The 23,625-nt window shown below is 42.7% G+C and overlaps 1 long non-coding RNA gene across 1 annotated transcript; it reads right to left on the bottom strand.

Moving 5' to 3' along the window:
* Positions 1-1,197: 1,197 nt before the first annotated feature.
* Positions 1,198-23,482, bottom strand: LOC131465172 (uncharacterized). Its single transcript, XR_009241290.1, has 3 exons — positions 23,278-23,482; positions 12,398-12,529; positions 1,198-4,015 (listed from the first exon to the last, which is right to left on the bottom strand). It is a non-coding gene; the product is annotated as an uncharacterized LOC131465172 (long non-coding RNA).
* Between the last annotated feature and the right edge of the window lie 143 nt (positions 23,483-23,625).

The following is a 23,625-nucleotide window of genomic DNA, read 5'->3' on the forward strand; positions in this document are numbered from 1 at the left end:
GTTCTCCCAAGCCTGGACTGAAAAGCACAGTCCTTGCTGTGAGGGATTCCGCTAACTCAGCTTCTCTCCATTCTCCCGCACAGTGATTTGAGTGACAGTGTTGCAATTGACAGAAATGCATGAGAAGGAATGTTGCTTTATAAGGTCTTCTCTGGCCGCAGGACGAGGGTGACAGTAGGGAGAAAGATCCAGGACATGCACGCAGAGAGAAAGGGGCCCTGAGCTGACAATGTGGCCTTAATCTGAATGACAAGGTCTGCACATCAGCCCTCGAAACCAGCCTGAGTCTGAAGGAGGGGGGAAGATGGGCAAAGAGGAGAGAGGAGTCAGATGTGAGGAGGAGAGGGCAGCTGAGGGTGTCCTCCCTTCAAACGGGCTGGCCTTAATGGTGCGGACAGCTCTGACATTTAACCACTGAATCATTTTTAGATAAGTGACTGTGGCGTAGAGAGTTGTGCCTTGTAAAAAATTTCAGGAGGCGTTTTTCAGGCCGACGAAAAGAAGCTTTGAAAACGACGAGAATAAAAAAACCTCGCAGTGCACGGCTGATCGTCCTAATGAGCGAAACAAATTTAGCTGAAGGACATGGGCAGATTAAAGAGAGCAGAAGCACATTTGTGACTTTAAGGGGAAATGAATAGTTGAACTGATGTGTGTGTGTGTGTGTGTGCGCGTGTCAGGATGTAAATCAAGAGCTCGCCTTTATTCCATAACTGCCGCTGAGGTTCGAAGTTGCTTTGTGGTCAGCAGACCACAACTGTCCTGGAAGATAAAGGCCACATATGCAGATTGCAAATGAATGAAAAATGTCAGGGAGTCTTAGGGAGAATGTTAACAATAGCAAACTAGTAGAACAAGTTTGCGTAACAGATACTGTCAAACGTTTCACAATTAGTGCTGAGGGAAAAAGTCTAGTAATTCCAGAAAGACATACAGGAGGTGATTGAATTACTCCGGCCTAACAATAGAACCATCTGCACTTGATATCACAGAAGCGTGTGAATGAGTTGTTCTTCTTTAATGTCAAAGGATTTCCTTTCATCAGCGGATGTAAAGCAGAATGTTGGACTTAACTGTGGTGTAACAACATTTTTTCACGTCTTCCGTGTCACTGTCGTCAGTTGCAACTTTGCTTGCTTATTCTAGTCCCTTGGAACAAAAATCTGTATATAAGCATCGTGTCTCACAGTTTAAAAGTCAGTTTTAAATGCACCTTTATTTATTTTAACCTTTTTTTTTCTGGTATCTGATAAGCTCAGAGTCTCCACTGTGCTTATCGCGATTTTTCTTAACCGCAGCAAAAATGGTGCTTTCTATTTAAAGCTACAGTGTGTTGTGACGATAATCAGATCAAACAAGGGAAACGTTACCAGTTGTGTTCAGACATTGGTTCACATTAAACACAGACATAGACACACATCTTACAGTGGAAACTCCACTTTGTCTTTCCTGTCTTTCTCTCACCTTCAGTTACTCCCTCTCCCGGTCTCTAAGGAGGGGGAGGGAATTCTTGGCGAGGGTTCTGTGAGTCGTTGCTCTCTGCCTGCAGGTACAAACCGGCCTCCTCTGTCTGCCTGTCTGCAGATATCATACCACAACGTGATCTGTTTAGCTGCCTGACTTAATGCTCACACGCCTCCAGCTCTGTGTGTTTCTCTGTGTGTGTGTGTGAGTAAGTGTGTGAATATATGTATGTATGCAGACTTCTTCCATCTCCTCACAGCTATAATGGCATTGCCCACTTAATCTTCTGCCCTGCGATTACGGACGTGCACACACACAGACACAGATGGGCTTTTTACTACTTCGACAACATTTTAAAGGAACATAAACACTGCGGATGAGAAATAATGTGGTTGATTACAGTAATTGTGGCAAATGCAGAGTTGCCTGCACTGAGAATTTGACGTTAAACAGCCAAATACTTGCCATATTTGCAGCTCTAGAAGCCTAGTTTCAATACGTCATTATACACCTCGAACGACAGAGGCAAAACTTGACTCCTTTGTGTTATTTTGAATACGTTTCATTATTTTATCCTCAGGTTGTCACCGCGCTGACAGATACGCCCTGACATGTGCGACCACACTCACATTAACACAAACCGACACACTGGAGTTAGGGGTCTGAGTCCAGCTGGCGGTGGTCTCCTGCCAAACCTGCAGGCAGACTGACTCGATTCATAATCATCACACACACACTGATTAGAAATGACAACACACACACACACACAGAAGAGGGGAAAAACTAGGAGTGAGTGAATGAATATTTCAAGGACAACCTGCTATCCTAACTATTTAGATGCCTCTGCTGCGTTATTCTGTCTTTCACTTTGTTTTATAATATTTCACCCGCCATCGCAAACAAAAAAAACAATCTACACTGCAGGGCCATTGAGAAAAGAGAAAAACATGTGCAGGAGAGACGGGCACTGATGTGGACTAGCGGCAGTGAGTAATGTCGTGAGAGAGGAGTGGAGTGGCAAGAAAAAAAAAAAGAGAAGTGAAAAAATGGCAAGTCGACTGGGGGAGCGACAGCAGCGAGATATGGAGGAAGAGAACCGCGGTCTCACTCGCTCTTACCCTTGCGCACACACATAAACCAGAGAGAGAGAGAGAGAGAGAGACTGTGCAGGGCGCCATATTGTAACCTTCCTTGTCATTATCATTGGCCCGCCAAACCACTCTCCACTCCTCCTGTCTTCAACACAATCATTGCCCTATCGTTTACAGTGTGCTGCTAAATGGGAACATCGATAGATACATCCATTAGCAGTGCGAGTCCTTTCGTCTCTGACTGAAGTGTTTTAATAGCCGGTGCACACACGCACACACACACTCACGCACACACACTGCACATCGGGCCGACTGTTAACCAAGCAAGCGCCGCACGAGCAGAGCCAAACTGATGGAGTGTGTCATTACAGCTGGTTAGGAACAGGCTCGCCACAAGGGTGGTGCCATGAGTTAACCTGAAGCTAGGAACCAAGATAATGGGGTCGCGCTCTGATTTAAGTAGCTTGCCTACAAACGGCACTTAGTAGTATTTCTTATTTTGACTGATTCACTTTTATTTTGCCCCCCCCCTTCTTTGACCTGCATTAACAATAACACACAATCTATTCCACTGCATGGTTTTCTATCCGAGCCTATTCTTTTTTGTCAGCCACTGCTGGTTTGTTACAGAATTATTCAGTGGGAAAAACCAAAAAAAAAGCTGCCTTCAGACATTCCACACTCAGTAATGCACACATGCCAAAAAGATAAATATTAAATAAATATAAATAAACTGTTCTCTGAACTATAGCTACTGTATGTGTAGAAACAAATGAACAGCCTGCTGTTTAACAGTGAAATGGAGATTAAAATAAACCCCCCCCCCTTCTAAACATATCAGAATAAGGTCATGCATAGCACTTAAAAGGAGGGAGGGGTTTCCCACAACGCTGCCTTCGTGTGCTGTAATTTCTGCACGCATTTTTTTTTTGGAGTCAGGGCGAGAGAGGATGCTGGGAAGCCAGGGAGGGGCACAGGGTGGGTTTAAGGGGGTAGCTGGGGTTTGTGGAATATGCGGTGCAGCTGCTGAAGTTAACTAGTGAAGGCTGGTTTGAGTGATGGAAATAAAATAAAGCAGATTTTTTTTTTCTCTTCATGCTCACACATACAGAGACGCATCGTGTCTTTCTGTGTTTTATAATTCCAAATGTAAGAATTATAAACTAGCTTTCAGAGTGTATCCTGAGACGTGAAATGACTCAAATTAACTCTCTGTGTTTTTGGGAAACGTGGAGTCAATTTGGGTCACGTGACGGGGAAATCAACATCAGTGGATAATGAGTTTGTTTTTCTCACAGTCACACCATGATTGTCTTCCTCACTCCTGATTCTGTCTCTGGTTCTTACCGTAACAGCCGTGTGTATGTGTGTGGCAGGGTGATGGTAGACCACAGATAGCCTCGTTGCAGTGTGTGTGTGTGTGTGTGTGTGTGTGTCTGATGCCGTCTTCGTGTCTGGACCTGGGCAGAAAACAAACAAAAGAGAAGAAATGGAAGGATAAATTCAGGTGTTGTTTGTCACATACACACAACTTTGCCAAAAACATTATTTGATATTTTATTACTTAAATCAAGGCGCTCTATTCCAAAAAAACACGTTTTGTAGAATTTATGCATCTTCATTATTTACTTGAATTAATCAGCAACACAGACGGATGGGAGTCTGAGATCTTATATGTACAACAAACCCTCTCACAACCTAATTCCTATGAACACTACGGGTGGTCTTGAGAAACGACGTCAAGCAAGCCACAGTGTGAGTACATTTACACACTATTCATCTTAAACATAATATTGAAAAAAGAAGAAAAAAATGGACGTAAGCTCGGCGCTTCAAAGAGAGAGAGAGAGAAGAAAAAAAAATGCCGCAAGAACGAGAGCCCTCCTAACAAAAACACATGGAATCAGAATTTGAGTTGTGATGTCCATTATGTTTCCTCAAAGAATGTTGAAATGTCACTCACAGGCTTTCATGTGGTACCATAAACACAACAAAGGATTTAAGTATAATGACGGCACCGACTGTAATGTATTATATAGAGCCGGGTGTCTGACATGCCTGCAGCGTGATGAGGCTGCGAGTGATGTGCGCTGTCTGAGACAGAATGAACAATCAAAAAGAATTTCTGAGTAGAGAACGTCTTATGCTGACCAGATAGTGGGGGAGAAGAACAAAAACGAGAGAGCAACCTCGAGATACAGTAGGGGATGACTGACTGAATTTAATGGGTGTATAAAAAATACAAATATAGTGAGGAAATTGGTCAAACATGTACAGCATTTTAATTTATTTTCAACTCTTGTCTTTCCTTTACAACTGTAAAAGACAATTTATTTTCGTTATACTAATTCAGCTGACGATTAATCTCTTGTTAATTTAAGATGAAATTAATGTTTGGGCTATGAAATGTTAAAATATAGAGATGGAGTTTAGACATCCTTTTATTATATAAATAGCTTATATTGCTGCATCAAAAAAGTATTGCAAAGTAAATCGGCCTAATCTTTTCCAAAAACATCAGGAATGGGGTTTTGTTACAGGATCCTGATCCTGAACTACAGACCTGCGTGCAGACATGTATACTTTCATCGTGAAAAATCCCGTGTATTATTTAGAACAGTCTAGACACAACTCTAATGAAAGCCACTAAAACTAAAACAATAATAAATGGACCTGGAAATTCCATAATTCCAAAACACACACGAGAAAAGATTTATTTATTTTTTATAATCAGTCGAGAAAGGCTTTTGTAAAGTGGTTCACTGAAATAGACTTGCCGGTGAAATATGGTTATGCTGAAATCCTCCCAGCCAGATCTACATCCACACAGAAAGAACAATGATTGACCTTGGCTGGAAGAAAAATTGCTTCAATTGTTCATACTTCACTTTGATGTTAAATACAGCAAAACGGGGCAGCACAGGAAAGCTGCGCGCCACAGCTGAAGGAGAAATTACACCTTCATGCTCCCGGAGAAATGGCCCCCTCATTTCTCTCTTTTAAAGTTACCCTTTGTTCAATTGACTGCGTGTGCCAGAATACATGCAGTTTACAACTTCTGCCTTTCAGTGCTAATGTTTCCTTCAGTTACTGCTGTTATGGTATGTTCCTTCAAACATTCGTCGTTTCACCTTCTTATCCCTCTTTCTTCTCCGTTTCTGCGTCTTTCCTCACTCTCCTTCTCTCTCTATTGCATCCATTTCTCTGCTCCAATAAGCAAAAATGACTGAGACCAGGGAGGGGGCGCCATCGTCATAGGGTCCAAGAACGCCCAGAGTCACCAATTTAAACTCTCATTAATGTATCCCTGTGCAGCTCAGTGCATTAAAGAAACGCTGGGACCACCCATGTGTTTAGGCCCCTTCAAAACAAAATGTAACAATAAAGAACTGTGTTGTCTCTGCCAGGCCAAATGAGCCAATTCATGCGCATGGAGGGAAAAAAATAAAAGATGTTCCAAATTAACACACATTGTGATGGTACACGTTTATGTGTTAACGAGAAGATGCTATTAATCAAGACTGGCTGTTTGAAAGAACCCTGTTACGAGACTTTTGTTCTTTTTCCACAAAGAGAAGGGAAGCCTCAGATAAACGGCTTTGTTTCCAAATGTGTAAGAAAAAGTTACCGTCAGACAATTCGATTTTTAAAAAATGTTGACTCTGAGCAAACTCTGTGTCAAGGGAACATTCAATCCAACACTCCCAGAGAACGGTGCGGCAGAGGCAGCAGGGTCAAGTAAATACACCCTACGTGAAGTTATTAATGAACACACGTCCTTACTATTTCAGGCACATTTTACACTTGTGGCCCTGTGTGGCTCAACGGGCATAAAATCATGCAAACACTGTAAGTTTAGAGGTCACTGGGCCACCCAGGGTTGAAAAGTGTGATACTTGACAGTCAAAGAGTTGTTTTCTTTTAAATGAAATATATTAGAGTTGAGGAAAAAAAATCTTCCCTTTAAACTAAACACTGAGAACATAAAGAAATGGCAAAACCATAACCCTTTATCTTTAATAGAAAATAAAGGCTTCAATGGAACTATAAGATACTTCAGTGAGGTCTAAAGTCGGTCCTGTGATTAAATGCAGTGACCCACAGTTGTACAGGTACATCTGTCAAACTGCTTTCATCACAATTTACGATTATCTTCTTAGGGAAATCTCCTCCACCATATCTAGACGAGCAACGAGGGCACGAGGTCAGGAAACGAATGACATGGCTGTTTTTGCTCCTGCGGTATTTATGTCTGCATGCGTTATATATGCTGATCTTTGTGCTTTTGTCACAATGTGTTTGTGTTCTTACCATATTATGCCTGTTTGTAATAAAACCAGTGCAGGCATGTAGACCTAGACCACCCAGAACCGTTACCCATACACGCTCTCCTTGCTTCCAAAAAAAAAAGAAAAAGTCACTAGTCTTAATTATATCCATCCTCTGGGCGTGTCCTTTCTACTCAAAACAGACATCTGAGCCACCCCCCCACAAATAGGCCACAAACCTCACTGAGGCCTTATGGAAAGAACTTTTCGGTGAACACATTGACCTTAGATGGAAATAAACCTTTTCAGTGCTTTGTGGAGTTGTTTTCACTGAGGTCGCCAAAGCTTATCTGATTGTTTTATTGTATTACTGTATTATCTCCTACTGTATCCCTGAACTCGTGAGCTATCCAAGACTTTTAAAAGTTATTGCAGTGGTTAGTTTGATAGCAGGTCAAGCATTTTAACAATACACAGAAAGAGGTGCGATGAGATACCGACGTTAAAGTCGGCACTTAGATAAAGTGGTGGAAAAGACAAGGCAGCACATGCGTGTCTACACACACTTGTGTATCCGTGGGTTTTTATAGAAGACATCAGCTCCGAGGAAGAGGTTGTTGTGACTGCATTGTTCTTTCTTTCCCTGTGATCTATAATTTTCAAACTGGCAATGTGAGGGAAAAACCTATTGGTCTGCACTTTCATATGAGATACAGAGACATGAAGACACAGAGAGGGAAAGAGAGATGGAGTCTGCAGAGGCAGGACCTCAGCGACTACCCACCAAACAAATCTTCCTCAAGCTTTGATCCGCTGCCCATTTCTCTCTCTGCAGGTTTTGCTTCCAGGCAGGCAACTGTGATGTTTAGTTCAAGTGCAATGAGATTCCACCCACCCTCCTCCACACAAAATAAAAGAAAGGACTCAAAATCTCCAACTACAAATACACAAAAAAAAATCACGTTAAGATGGAAAGAGCTGGGAAAAACCAAACATATTCAGTATCTCATCACTCCCGTCTACTCCTTTCCTTACCATCATTTTCAACATGATAACCTCCACGGATCAAGGGATTAATCTGCTTCCCTTGTATATTAGCTGAGATACAATCGAAGCCCATTTGTTCCAAGCAGCGAGGCTAATGACCCTGAGACAACGCTTGGCATTTGGCTGGGATCTCCGAGGTTGTGGGGGTGGGGGATAATGAGAGGGAATGGGAATATGAGCTACGGTCCATCATCTACTTAGGACCTAGACAGCAGTGCTGCCGTCCTCCCCTTAGTCTAAACAATCACCCGCACACGCGGGAAAACATTAATAGGGGAAACCTACCCATTTCTTCTATTTGTGCATCTAATGTTTTTTTTACTCCCGCCTCGTTAAGCAAATGCACTACGTGCGGCTTTTTCTCATATGCGAATCGATACTGCATTACTCCTGCGAGATTGGTATGAATACTGTAAATAAGAAACTCTGTCATCTATGTTTGCGGCCTCCACCGGAATTTAACTGCATTTAACCATACGTCTTCTTTACTGTACAAAATATGGCACTAAAAACTTATTAGGCAGCCATAACTCTTTATTCCATACATTGTATGGCAGTAGACAACCATTATATTTATCTGACAGGAATCATTTGTAAAGTTTGTTAGATTGTTTTCTTTTTACTTGAATTAACAATAGGGGTATAGCATGTATACAATATGTATATATGTATATATATATATATATATATATATACACATATATACATTTATGTCGCATTCAGGGCACTGTACATTCTTAATTGTTGTTCTTATTGGTGCAGCACCAGACACTTAATGCTGAAGCCATATAACAGAGGAGGTAAAGCTGAGTGTGTGCACCCCCACTGTGTGAATTATGCAGCAGCGGGAAAGTAGCAGGGAGTCCACTAGTGCCTTTTTTTTTTTTTATTCCATTCAAGCCAGATTGCCTCTTTCACTTCTCTGGCATGTATACAGATATTTATGTGTCGAGGAAAAAAAAAAGAAGAACGTGTACAGGAATAAGTACCATCCAGTACTCTGTGTATGTGAGTGTGTTGATAATACCACCAATGGCAGACTAATGATAGGTCTTATCGACACCCAGCAGTGAATGCAGGCCTTTGTCTCCTCTCGGAACACATTATGGAAAGCTAAGGGGGGAAAGGCTGCCTTTGACTCCTTTTCAGTCTCTCGCCCTCTGATAAAACCCAGCACAAATATTATACAGCTCCTGTAGCAGGGGCAAGTTGACGCACAATACAACCCAAACTCGTACATTTATGCACAGAGCTTAAAAACTCAGAATAAGTCATAATAAAAGATTAAAAGTGCAATTTCCATTTTGGGAAACAAACATCTGAATGCATGCAGTTACCGTTCATTTTGAGAATGCGGTGTAAAGAGTGTATATTTGGAGTGACGGATGTAGAAGGGGAAAAAAAAATATGCTATGGTGCAGAACAACATGAAAGGGTTTTTGTAATAAGACAAAATAATGCTATATTGAGAGAGCTGATTGTTCACGTGGGGACACGCGGCAGCTTAGTGGTTGGCACTGTTGCCTTGCAACAAAAAGACCAGGGTTCAGGACCCGGTAGGACTGTTGTGTCAGCTGTTGATAATGGTATATGTTCCAGTATATTTGCACATCTGGGGCTCAGTTTCAAATCCCCCTTTGTAAAAAAAAAACCCTAAGCTGTTCTCTTCCTCTAAAGGCTCTGTTTTTTATTAAGCTCATGTGAGATTTGGGGGTTGTATGGGGCACGGTCCCTTCGACAAGCAGTTTATGAAATGAAAATGTTTGTGTTTACAATGATGAATAGCATTACTAACGTTTCTTTCAGAGTTCAGCGTACAGCTCCTTGGGGAAGCTTGGCCATTTCTACGGTTGTTTCCCCGCTGAGTCAATAAAAATCCCCTCTACATGTTCTTCCACAGCCTCATTTACAGATGGTTATTGTGAGGTATAACCTCTATAGATTATTACCAACACTATACTCTTACATTTACTTCTGTCTTTTGAGTTTCCCTTTTATTCCTCTTTTCTGTCGTTTTCCATTCAGCCATTCCACTCTTTGTATATATCTATCTCTTTCTCCACTTAAATGTCAAATAATAAAGAATGCACCCACAAGCACAAGCAGTGAGGATTTAGTGAACTGATTTGGTAAGCAGGTAGAGTTGAGTCTGCCCCCCTATCCTATTCCCTCTCATCAAATTAGAAAAGGGCCAGGAAATGCAGTGTTTTATGGCCTTATAAATACATTAGAGGTGTTGCTTCACTGGCCCAACTCCTTTATTCACCAGTTCTGTAATATCTCTCCTCTATTATCTCAAGCTAACTCTGAAGTCTTTTCTACCACAACCCAATCCCAACTGTCTCTTTAATCTTTCCTGGCCACCATTTTCTTTCTCTTCCTTTTTTTTCTATCTCCACCATGTCATGTCCATCGCTCTTTCACCCATCCATCCAAATATTATCATTTCTGCCACTTGTCGATCAGGTATTTTAATGCCCTTTCTCCCCAAAAGAGAATTCACCATTGTAAAACCATCATCCATCATTTGTTGGCTATTTTGCGCAAGCATGAAACTGACAATTACTCGCTCTGTCCCCCTGTCACGCAGTGAATCAATACAACGTGACAGAGTGACTCATTTGCCTGTCATTTTCTAATATGCGACTTATGAAATATGAAACGGCGAGACACTATGTGGCCTGAGCCTTGCAACTCTGCCTCCGTACACTCAAATGGACACTTAAAGAAAACTACTGCTGATTCTTGAATTGTGCCGGTTTTAAAGCCAGCTTTGACAGCCTTGGCTGCTCTTGAAAGACTTTCTTCCACTGGAGCAGAGAACAGACACAATTGAGAAAAAAATATGTCTGGATAGTTGCTTATGACAGCCTTCACATTTTTCCTATTTGTCTTCCCCCGATAGGTCATTCATTCCTCAGCTGAATTCAAAACCACTTCCATTTACAAGCAACTTTGTCTTACCCAAGTGGTGTTATTTGGATTTGAAATGTGAGAAAGTCCAATAACTGCAACTGATTATTACTGACAGCAGAAAAGACCGTTTACCCCAGTATTTTACACTCCCACAGTGCAATATACTCTCTTTATTCATTATATTCTTTCTTCCAAAATGGTGGAAAATCCCCCCTTTTTCAAGCGGTGGTTTACAGAAGAAAGGTTCTACCATGCAACCCGCAAGGGCCTTACCTGGAAAACAAACCTCTGGCACAGAGGGGAGAAAGAATGACGTTGATGGTGGTGGTCGCTCGAGATCAAAAGAAGCGAGTTAAAAATGTGAGAAAAGCCGAAGACCGGAAAGCTCAGACAGACCGAATGTTAAGTGTGTGAGACAGTGAGAAATGAAGAGCCAAAAAGAGAGAACTGAGTATGACTGGTTGATATGGAATAAGTCCAGAATTAAGTGCACTGGATCTGTATCTAACAAAAAAAAGAAAAAAAAAACCACACAAGACACCCTGAAGTGCTTCTAAAAACACTCAGAAGAAAAATCGCATCACTGTAACTGTAACCTCTGGGTGGGAGGCTGAGGTGGAAATGAGTCTTATAAGAAAGGAGGATGACAAGAAGTGAGAAAAATAACATTTTCCTTTCCTTCTGCTGCCTCGCCTCTTTAACCACCACCCCCTATCTTTGTATGGTGGCAGCCACTCTGGCCATGCCTGCGCAGCAGAAAATGATTTACTGCAGCTTTCAGCCTCACACACACACACAGAGAGAGAGAGAGAGAGTGGGGCTTGTCTGTGAGAGATGCTCACTTTGGGAATCACTGAAACACAGTTAAGACAATACTGTGGCTCCAATGCAGTTCTTCGAGGTAATAATGTGTTGTTGTTTTTTTTCTCTTGTGCATCTATGAACTATTGGATTTCTTTATTTAAATGAATGTTAGAGAGAAAAGGTCAAATCCGTACAACCTGAAATGGATTTTCTGTATTCTGACATAAAACATCAGAATACAAAACATGTGTGATAACACAGGAAAAGGGTACGGGGGTTACTAAAGTCAATACTGACATTTTTACATTACATTACAGTAATCCTACTTTTTGCACAACAAACTCCGTTTTTACATGGCCACAATAATGACATGAAATATGATTTGATTCTAATTTTAAACCCTCTCATCTCATCTACCTTTTTTTTTTTTTTTTATACCCGTTTTCCAGAGCTCCATTTACACACAAACAAAACAACACCTGTTTCTCGTCGGTTCTACAATGGAAAGGAAGAAAACAGAGAAAAAGATGAAGAGATAAAGATATAGTGCAGATGTTTAAGGATGCGGCAGGTGAGTCAGACACGATGGTACGTGCATCACCTGGCGGCTGTGGCTCAACGCCAGGAACACACATAAAGAAAGGCACACATTACAAAACCACACACACACACGCATGGGAACAACACCAAAGTAACCCCAGGTAGACATCTGACTCAGGCGGGAGGGGCAACAAAGAACACACAGACTCACATAAACACACAAACAAGACAATGTGTCACCCCCCTGGGCAAACCAAGCTCTTTTACCTATTTTTCATTACGCTTGTCTAGTCCTCATTGTGTTTTGCTGTGGGGGTTTTTCTGCTTCCCTTCCTTCCCTCCGTGGTGAAGGCTAGCACTGCTGGTTCTTCCTCTTCTTGTGTCAGCTCATTTAATGGCCTGCAACAGAAGACGACAGAGAGGGGGAAAGTAACCATTAAGAGACGATTTGAAGGAAATTGAGATTTCTCGACCAGATTACCAGATTGACAGAAGCAAGTAAATAACAACATTCATTCATGAGAGTCCGATCTTGTGGGAATCCGGTCAGTGATTGCCTGTTCTTGGTGATGTCGAAAAACAGACACAGGGGTTACAAATTGATTCAGTTCATGACATCAAATGTTTATTTTTTTTTCTTTCCATTGAATTTTGTTCAGTGTCACAAAGACTGAGGTTCACATAGGGGTCCAGGAGAAGTGACTGGCAATTACAGCCACATTATTACACTACTGCTATTATGTACTCGTATGTCTGTACGATTGCCATATGCAGTCTGCATACCTGTGTTGACTTGTTGCTGTGTCTATCTCATTGTGCGTCTTGTGTATGTAATTGTGCTATTCAGAGAGTGATTTCATCATGGCCACACGGCACTTTTATAACATGACGGGGTCTGTGCGTATATATGTGTGCGTCGGGAGCGTCTGGTAGTGTAAAGATGAAATTGCCAACAGCGGTTTCATCCGCGGCGTACAGCTGCACAGATAAATCAATGACGAGGGTTAAGCAAATATTGTACAATGGCCAGGAAACAATGAACTGTTTCCATCCCCTCGCCTATCTCGCACACTCATTCACACTCACTACAGCATTGCTAAGAGTGTTCCAACTGTGTGTGTGTGTGTGTGTGCTTGAAAAACGCTGCTTGTCCTCTTTATTACTATGAACAGAACAGAAACCCTTGCTCCCCTCCCATTCATTTTAATCTCTATTCTTAACAATAAACCTCCTCTGTCACACTCTCCCTCTCTCTCTCCATCTGTACCCCCCCACCCGCCACCCGCCACCCTCTATAGCCTGGTGTCGACCCTCCCCAAAAACCTTGCAAAGCGGCAACAGTGCCTCTTTGTTTGCCCTTCTCCCCTCCTCGCTTCTTGCCCCCTCACCCTGTCATGGACGATGCTGGTTGGTGGGGACGGAGGCATGCCTCGACAGGAACGCCGGAAGAACCGAAGGGAGGGAACGAAGTATGGAGGGAGACACAGGAGGGAAATATGTAGGTGGTGAGAGGGGAGGGGAGCGGGGGTCTTTAAGTCATGGGTTAGTCATTCTTCTCCCCTTCAATTTCACATCTGTACTTTTCTGTCCATTCATCAGTACAGAAGACTTCTCAGTCGTCTGTGGCGAAAAAGGGACTACACCCTCAACGAACCCACCTCACCCCAGTTTGACTGAGACTTGCAAAGCCATTTACAGTGGACTATTTCTGATTCAGACTACAGGAATCTAATTTTAAACGCGAGTAAAAAATGGGAAAGAGGGAAAAAAAAAACACACACACACTTAACTGGGGATTTTATTTCTGCTCTGAAAGAATAAGCAATAAAATATAATGTGCGTGAACGTACTTAAAGGGTATTTACAAAAAATAGCCTTGAAGTGCACAACTTGTAATTTCTCATTTATGCATAGAAAATACTGGACGTGCCCACTGAGGTTAGTTGGGACATAGCTACCACTGCTCGTGCAGCAGACCCAGTTCCCTGACAGCATAAGTACTGCTCTTGAAAAGGTGCCTGGGGCAAGTCTCATTTGGAAGAGTAGACAGCACGGTGGAGCGGCGCCTTTTCCCCTCAGCCAAAAAACACACATGTGCACGCACACACGTAGACGCCGTGGTAGCTCCAAGGCAATCGGATCATTAACCCCAACTAATCTGCAAACATTATGTTTATAGAAAATGTCTTTCCAGCTTAGACACTCGCACTGCCAAACTATACTAATTCATTTTGATGTGTGTGTGTGTGAGTTATGATGAGTTATGCATGTGTCGCACTGCTGGGTGTGTCTCAGTATGCATGTGTGTACGCTTGTGTTATGGCTGCCTGTGTGTTTGCTGGTTGCTGTGACAGACAGAGAGAACACGACAGAGACAGTGAAAGAGTGTGTGGGTGTAAATGTGAACGTGTGTGTGTGTGTGTGTCTGTCAGAGATGCAGCTCACAGCCTTGATCTAGACTCTTACCTCTCCTGGACACCCTGCTGTGCCTGCTTCATTAATCAATAGGACAGATAAAGACAGACTCCTGCTGTGCTGTGAGGAGCATGCGAGCAAAAGAACGCTTGTGTGTGTGTGTGTGTGTGTGTATGTGCATTTTGCTGCATGTAAGGTGGCTAGAAATGCCCTCGAGGCGAATGTGGCAGACGTGATGCAAACCTTCAAGGATTCCTGCCCACACAGTGATCATCTGCACTGGATTTATTTTCTTGTAAAAAAAAAAAAAGAAAAGAGTCGGACTCAATTTGATAGATGATGTGCATAGAGTGATGTATCTCCCAGTGTATTAACCCCGACCGCTTAGAACCTTCCATGTAGACAAAAGATGAAAGAAGACAAAACAAAATGGGGAATTGTCCTTTTTACGTTTTGGTTTAAGCACAGCTAAATTAAATTCCTTCCTTTTCTCTCCTTTGGGGGAGTCTGTGTGGTGGGAAGCAGTGCAACTAATTTTGGAAGTGTTTAATATCCGCCAAAAATCACACCGAGAATGAAAGGGCTTTGATGCCACAGCTATTCGCTCTCATTTTTTGAAAAGAACATTTTTGTCTGTTGGTCAGATGGGATTCACCCTGAACCAGGGAAAACTCAATTACACACATAATTGTAATTACTGTGCTCCCATGCTCCCATCTGAAGTGACTTTATACACTACTTGAAAACCTCAGCAATGGAAAAACCTCTCAAGGGCTTATTAAGAAATCTTTATGAAAATGATTTTTAATGTGCCTTAAGGCACAGTCAAATGAAGTAGAACGTACTTAGAAGCTTAAAAATAACAAAAGTAGGGAAGGCGGATCAAGTGCACGTCTGATATTTTTATTGTTTGAAATATTTTCTGTCAGCGTAAGAGCTCGTGAGACTGAACTAAGGTACTAGGTAAGAAAGACACATCTGAAAGTGCCAAAAATAAGACGGAGAAAAAAAGGGTAATGCGATCGAAAATAGCTTATATGAGCGTCGCTCCAACTAATGGGGTCATCCTTGAACAGTGCACATTATTAGGAATGTATATGGTGAGATGTGCTTGCTGAGACTGAAGAACGGTCTCCCAAAAAGTGAAATGAGGTTTGGGCTGCAAAACCTTTGCTCACTGTATGATTGTAAATGTCTGCAAGGTCAATTCTCATTCTCACATAATTCCCAAAATGGAGGATTGGCTTTAATAAACCAGAGAGGCGTGATTTCAAGAACACTTAACCATGAGTAAATAGGGCATTTTTTAATTTTCTAAGACTAGTAGTTTTGTAGTCCACAAAATGCTACGACAGCAAGACCATAAATCAATGACATGATTTCTAACAAAGTAATTAATTGTCATGTCATAGTAGGAAGCAAGACTTTGGTTTATTTTGTTACTGTGAGGGAGGAATGTGTGTCATTTCCTGCTGCTCGAAATGCCCAAATGACTTGAATGCGAAGCCACAGAAGCCGTTTATCCCACAGTGACGAAATCTTGCAGCACTGTTATCAGTCACTGGGAGGGTTTGTCTCCTCAGTATACATCAAGAACATTTTTGTGTTGGCTTTCAACGTAACTTGCAATATTTGGCCGGGGCTCAGTAGCCTCTTTGTTAACCATGAACAGATCTTGATTTTTTTTTTTTTTACATTTCACACAGAGATGTACTGTAGTGAAACCATGGTAACATCTATGAGGCCATTAAACTACACTTTAGACTACATGTGTAAGAATAGGGCTCTGTATATAAACTGATATAGAGCAAGTCTCTGTCTTCAGCCTAAATCAAAGTCTTGGTGAACCAACTTTGAGTATTGTAAACATAACTGATTAGAAACCTCATCTAGGAGTAGTTGATCTTTTATCCTTTCACAACGTCTTTAACAGCAAATTTCAAATTCAACATTGAATGAGACTGAGTAACAAATGAAGCCAAGGTGCAGCAATTTTCAAATGAGCCAAAAAAAAAGCCATTAGAAAGAGTTTGAACGACTCATCACAGTAGTGGCTGTCAATTTGCTGAGATGACAGATGAGCCTCTTCCTTTTTCTACAAGATTTTTATTTGCATGACTGTAATTTCAGCAGAAATGTGGGTTTTTTTCCCAGCAACTCATGACATTACTCAGTATAAGTGTGCCTCTAATATTCTGAGAACATCACCATCATACTACTATAGAGTGTTTTAGTGTGTATTAGTGTGTGAAGCTGACGATGAATAGTTTTTTGTTTTTTTTTAATAACTGATTGCAAAAACACAACAAACAAAAATGTAATTGTTGCAAAAGTGATTTGACCCTAAAGTTAAGTTTGGGAAAAATTTAAATCCAGACCTTTAATCCTTTGTCAGTTTCTCACCCGAGATGGCCTGATTGCATGCACGCACATTGTGTAATTTGACATTGTACCGACGCCTGATGCTCCAACAAAGGAGTGCAGGCCTCAAGGGGGCAGATGACAAAAACTCCTAAACCACTGCCAGACATAATCCCCCCCCCACCTCCCACCAAACCCCACAACAAATGCACAGTGGAGGGGGACTTATTCAGAGCACATTAGGAAGGTGAAAGAGGCCAGGCACTGAGGGACTCTCCACACTTGGCTGTCCTAATCATCTGAGACAATCCCTCCAGAGGCAGACCCCCGCCCCAATCACCATTCTGCCTACATACCCTACTCCACCCCCTGATGCATGACCCAGACACATCCAGGAGCGTTTACAAGGGCGGGCAGCCCCATGAAGTGAGGAAGCAGACCAAAATGAACAACCCCCCCGGGAGCTGTACTTTAATTGTCCATCTTCTTGGTCCAAATTGAACAAGCTACGACTGCATTCAGGTATCCGTGAACACACATACACACAAACGCACACCTCGCCCCAGCATCGCCCTGCTTTTAACAGGCTGGCACGTTCCACGGAGCATGCCATCGACGCAGAATGATAAGCGAGACCCCATTGTCTCATTATATTGTCTTCAATTAGGCAGGAGATGATGGGAGACAATGACAGGAGCATTTGTAATCATGAGCCTCACAAACTCATGCTGAGAAAGAGAACTTCATTATGCCCAATGGTCCCACATTGGCGATAAAACTCTGAATATGTGTGTCTCATCCTTAGGAAGTTTTTGAGCATAAATGACTCGGAAAGAAGTGAGTCACCAGGAAATACTGCAGGGGGTTCTGAAACTGAAGACAACAACAGAGAGGGGTGGGCAATTTGTCTTTTATCTGCTCCATGAGAGAACAGCAGGTTTCAACCTGAGAAATTGCACTCATCATCTTTTAACATCTCTTGTTCACTTACCTGAAAACTCATCACATGTGGGTCTTGTAATTCAGAATTGGGGGTGTTTTAAAGACGAGAGTAGGAGTGAAGTCGGAGGGGGAAAAGCGAGGGAAGCGATAATACTTCAACAGGAACAAGAAAGTCGGTGGCTAGTTTTCAGGGATGAATTCACGGCTATAAAGCATAATGCCTTTTCGCCTTTGCATGAAATGTTGTATAAGCTTAGCTGCGAGAACAGAAGCTCTGACAGCGCTGGTGACAGCTCCGAGTTGTCTGTTGAAATGAGACGTCTTTAAGGAAGAGAAACTTGAGAGCACATTATCTGCATTTACCTGGAGAGCATTTAGCTAAGAAATGACTCTAACCCGACATCATGCTTGGTTTGTAGCTCAACCCGCCATTTAATACACATTACACTGTGGCTGTTAGGCTTTGATAGAACCATCCGACTGAACAAACGCGGCTTTTATAAAATTGTGCAAATTATTTCTTTCAACTGGGATTGCGCTGGTATTGTTCCCCCATATTTGACCCGCCACCCCCCCAACCATCCAGTCTTTCCTCGCTCCTCACGGCACAAAGAACTAATCTGAGAAAAACACTCACACTGGCTCTGACACGTTGTCAAACCAAAACCGCGGAGGTTTCTTTTTTTTTTCATGTAAGTAAAGCATGAGCTAAAAGCCATCAGTCGAACAAAGGGTTCGAGAAATGTGTATTTTCTCCCCATACACCCTGTATGGATTATAAATTAGACTCCCTTTAACCCATCTATCCCTTCAGCTGCTCTTCCACAAATACAGTATCAAAGAGGGGCCAGACAGATCCTGAAACATTTTGGTTTTCCCCATTTGTAGACGGATTCAGCCTGCATTGGGTGCCAGGAGGAGGGATATCCATTAAGTCGAGCTGCCCTGGGGCCAAACAACCTTTCCTGCAAGGCCCTGCTCCCTTATCTGATTCCAGCAGACAGAGCTGGATGATGGCCATGCCAGCCAGAGCCTTTGATTTGTTTTAAGTATATCCCTGTGCCTTCACACTGTTTTATTGATCACTGAAAGTCCTTGTTTTGTACCTCTGCTAAAAAAAAATACGCGCTTTGAGAATGCTCTATTTGTAATGTGATCACCCAGATGAGGATTGCAGAGCGAGGTGGACAGACACTAATCCTCTTTTTGCCCCAGTCTCCAGGATCGTTCTTAGTGATTTTAGCCCTTTTTCAAGCTTCTCATTGCCCGAGGCCCAGATGACACCCCTGTCTCTGATACGAGCACGTTTTATGAAGAACAATTGCGTACGCTGGTGACCTGAGAGGTGTAGTCAAATTTGACACCCACTTCATCACCATTGCCAACCAAGTTAAATACAAATTCAACACATTAAAGGCTACATGTTTATTTTTAAAGGAACTTTCAGCATCGACGATTTTCACATTGCTCATTAACGTTTTTGACAACAGGCATAATGTCGAATGTGCTCGTCGACCTCCGCAGACCTGACACATTTTTCAAAGTTGAACAGCACTACACGACAGTGCGAAGAACGCAGCATCTGCCTCATCACTCCACCCAGATGGCAGCAGATAGTATGTAAAGTGGTTCATTAACCTTACAGCGCTTTAACTAGTGGGCCATGCAGAGGGCTCGTTCCATTCAGGTTTCCTTGAATTTTATTAACGCACATTAATGGCAGAGAGAAACTTTCGCTAATGCCCCGAGGTTATTCGCTGTGTTATTATCAAACACTGTACTAATTATACATGACATCCCTCTGATTAACAGTCATGTGATTATTGCACCGATGTCAGATCATCTTTTTTTCCCCCTATGCTTTCATCTGTTTTCTCAGTGAGAAAATATTTCAGAGGAAGAACAAAAAAAAAAAAAAAAGGCCTGAAATAATCACAACACTCTCCCACTCCAACAAGAAGGCTTGGATCTTTAACCCCTGACAATAGAATGGCATGAAGAAGAAGACGCACGGGGTGGGGGGCGGACGGGGGGTTAAAATGTGAAAAGAATCTGCATTTTCCCCCCCGGAGGTTGCACTGTGTGTGAAAAATTAGCCTGCAGTGAGTGTCTATGTGAGGGCTTGCACCTGGAGCAGGGAGGAGCATAGGAGAGGTCAAGGGTTAGGATTGAAGTTGTTCTTAAGAAGACCAGACCATCGCACACGTGGGCCTCTCACATCCCTCCCATCATTTTCCTTCTATCCTTCTTTCCCTATTCACCGGCTTTTGTTTTTCTCCTATGGAGGCGAGCAGTAATCCAGAACATACTCAACTACCCTATTCACTAATTTTCGCTCCTTGGATGGAAATTCAAAAACAATTAACCTCTACTGTCAGGAGGATTTTACCGAGAAAGGACACAGAGGTAATTGAATGACTCTGCCATTTACATTCCCGACCATTCACTTCTTCTCTTCTGGCTTTGTGATTGTCCACTGTCGCTATCAGGGATGTTGTGTTATCACGCTATGAAGACAGTGTTTTACTTCAAGTGGGATTTAAGGGGACAATTTGGTAATGCTTACCTAACACCCCTTTGACCTACTTAAACCCAATACATTTACAACATTCTTACTCAAACACGTTGACAGGTTAGCGATGTTGTGGAAAAATGATGCCTCCAGAGAACCTAAAATAATATTTACTCTCGTGTCAAGTTGAGAAAACATCGCTAACCTGTAAACGAGTACAACTGGACTATTTCACACCGAGTGTCTATAAGCTATGGCGCATCCCCCCACATCCTTAGCCTTCAATAAAAACTTCTCCTCTCCCCCTTCGTTTTGGAGGGGCCTCCTATTCATCTCCAGGTAGAGATCCTCAAAGTGTAGGAGGGCAGAACAGCTTGCTGCACCCATTGAGCTTTTTATTACTTCCCTCTTCAAAGGGTGGTGGCAGAGGAAGAGACATCCTCCGTCTCCTTGATGCCATGATACACAGAGTCAGCTTTCAGAAAACACACACACACACACACACACACACACACACAAACACAAATGGTAGGATTTTGATTTGAGCCCTGTGCAAATTCTGCAAAGATGATCTTCAAAATATCACATGTGAGAAGATTAAATGGCTGAGGAGAGCGAGGCACATTCCAGCTGTCAGGGGATAATCTTTTAACAAACAAGTATATCAAAAAGGGACACTCGAGCGCAAAAACAACTCGTACGAATGATCAGCGCCATTCCAACTGAAACAGAAAAACATCTCACAAAGCCCCGATTCTGATTCCCACTGTTGTCAAGCAAAGATGCCCCCCCCAAAAAAAGTCCACCCCAACCGGCCATTTTGCAAAATAGCAGCATCGCTAATTATCTAGCTAACCCGGCAGCAACTAAATGATGTAATCCCTAACCAACAGCAACTGAGGAAACAAAGAAGAGCATTCTTCAGTAGGAAAACACCCGCCGAAGACACATGTATCTGTCAAAACTACGCAGTCATCGAATCATTTGCACCAACTCCCACCTATAATTATTATTATTCGTCCTTCAAAAGCGACCTCACCTTAAGCGTCGACTCAAAGACGCCCAACGTCTCAACCATTGGTCATTAATAATAGAAAATATTATTCTGGATTGTACCTAATCCTTTTGATTATCGACATCAAGACTAAGAGCTTTCATCACCCCGGAAAAAACTTTAAGCATGCAAGAAAGCTTCATCGCCCCTTGTGTGAAGAGACACATCCCGAACACTGAATCAGATCAGTACAGAAGAACTACAGGCAACTATAGTCTGTTAGACGCTCATCTATCTGCTCACACACACACACACACACACACACAGAAAGAAGAAGTCTTTGATGTTTCCTCATGAGTGTGTGTGCTGCAGCTGTGTGAGTCACCCACCCAACATCCAAGAATTCCATATAAGCTGCACAGACGCAGCAGCAGCAGCAGTAACACAACTGCAAACTCTCGTACCGCACGCACACAAACGCATCCACATTTGTGTCTTTGTTGGATGATGAAAGGCAAGAAAACAGGTAAAGACACGGGGAGGACCAGCCAGGCCAGCAGGACAACAAAAACAAGAGCGAGGGAGAGTAGCGGAAGGAGAGGAAGAACAACTCAAGCAATTGGCTCTGCTCCAAACAGGCCGGAACTTCTCTTGATCATTATGTCTAGCCTTCAGGTGACTGGGGTTGGGCCGACTGCTGGTGGTAGGGAGGTTGAGAGTGGTAGTGGGAGGATTTGGGAGGGTGAACGGATGGGGGGGGAGTTAGATAACACAGCAGCCAGACAAAGAGGGAATAAGAGAGCTGCCTACATACCACCAGCATCAAGGGAGGGTGGGTGTGAGGCAAAGGAGGGAGCAACGAGAAGAAGGGAAAAAAAAGGGGTCATAAAAATTTGATTAGATGATCCACCACTGAAGTGACTTTCTGTGTCGGTTTGCTTTTCTTTCTTTTTTTTTGCTTTTTTTTTTCCATCAGTTCCCCTCCCTTCTTGCTCCGCCTTAAAGAACGGGGCAGACAGATTTTATAGGTCCTAATTAAAGCCATCTGAAACCTTTCAAAACATCAAATGGCCCCTGCTTCCCCCCCCCCCCAGCTCCTTCTCGCTCTGATTGTGCAGAAATCATGGCAAATCAAAGGGCACCTTTTTTTTTTCTTTTACTTTGACTCATAAATGATTATACATATCCCGCCCCCCCCACACATTTCCAATCAATAAGTGCTCAATGAGTGACATGAACTCAAAGTGCGTCTGTCAAATTCACAGGTATTTGACATGTCTTTTCAAACAAAGCATTTGAGGTTAAGCCAGTTTTGACCCGAGTCTAAACTTAAACTTAAACTTGTTTTTTATTGTACAGTCATATCCTGCATTAAAGAATGACACTTGGTTATTGAAGATCCACCCTCATCCTGTCTGACTGGTTGAAGAGAAGTGCAGCCCTGTTTGAGTGCGCTTAAAGTGCTCCATTTATTTCCCCCTCTTGCCCCCCTCCTTAATTGTCCTCATTGAGCCGTGTGGACCGGTTGCACTGCCTCCCTGCCCGAGGTCAGCGAGTTTGCCGTGTGCTTTTTTTTAATCTATATTTCATGCTATGGCGCTGCGCGGGGACAGCCACTCGTCCACAATGGGACACATCACAGAGACGCACGAAGAGTGTCCAATGAGACACCATTAAGTAGGAAATGCAGACAAATAATGTGATGACAAAAAAAATAATAACTATAAAGCATTTTTAAACGTTTAATTCTCACGTGAGTGTAAACAGAGACTACGGCGCACAAGAGACACATGAGCTCGGTATTTAAAACTGAAGTCGACGACAAAAAAATGTTACACATTTGACTAACTACTGTTTCCCGGAGTGATTGCGATAGTTTAAAAAAGCGATAAGAATATGAAAAATATAATATCGCCTACTTACGTTTCATTTCAATAACTTCTGGGCGTTATTGTCTCGCCCCTGCGCCTCTTCGCTCGTTTGGAGACGGAAAAGAAAGTCTGCTCCTCCGCCGAAATTGCTTCATTCTCAGTCACAGGATGGACACCTTCATCCGCCGAAGACGAAGTTTGCGTGAGAGAACCACTGCTTAATTGCGCCGGGGACAGTGGACGTCCGATTCCGCCGGTGTCAGGTCGTCAATGATGCCTGCACTCGCCGGGATTGTGCACTGAGAGGAGAGGGATCTTTCAGAAGGACGTCATGTGAGCCGTGGAGAGGCGCGCCATTGGCCAGCCGCGGATCGAGATAAGGCTGCTCCGTGCGCCATTG

The sequence above is a fragment of the Solea solea genome, chromosome 9, assembly GCF_958295425.1.
Source record: "Solea solea chromosome 9, fSolSol10.1, whole genome shotgun sequence".
Taxonomy (NCBI): Eukaryota; Metazoa; Chordata; class Actinopteri; order Pleuronectiformes; family Soleidae; genus Solea; species Solea solea.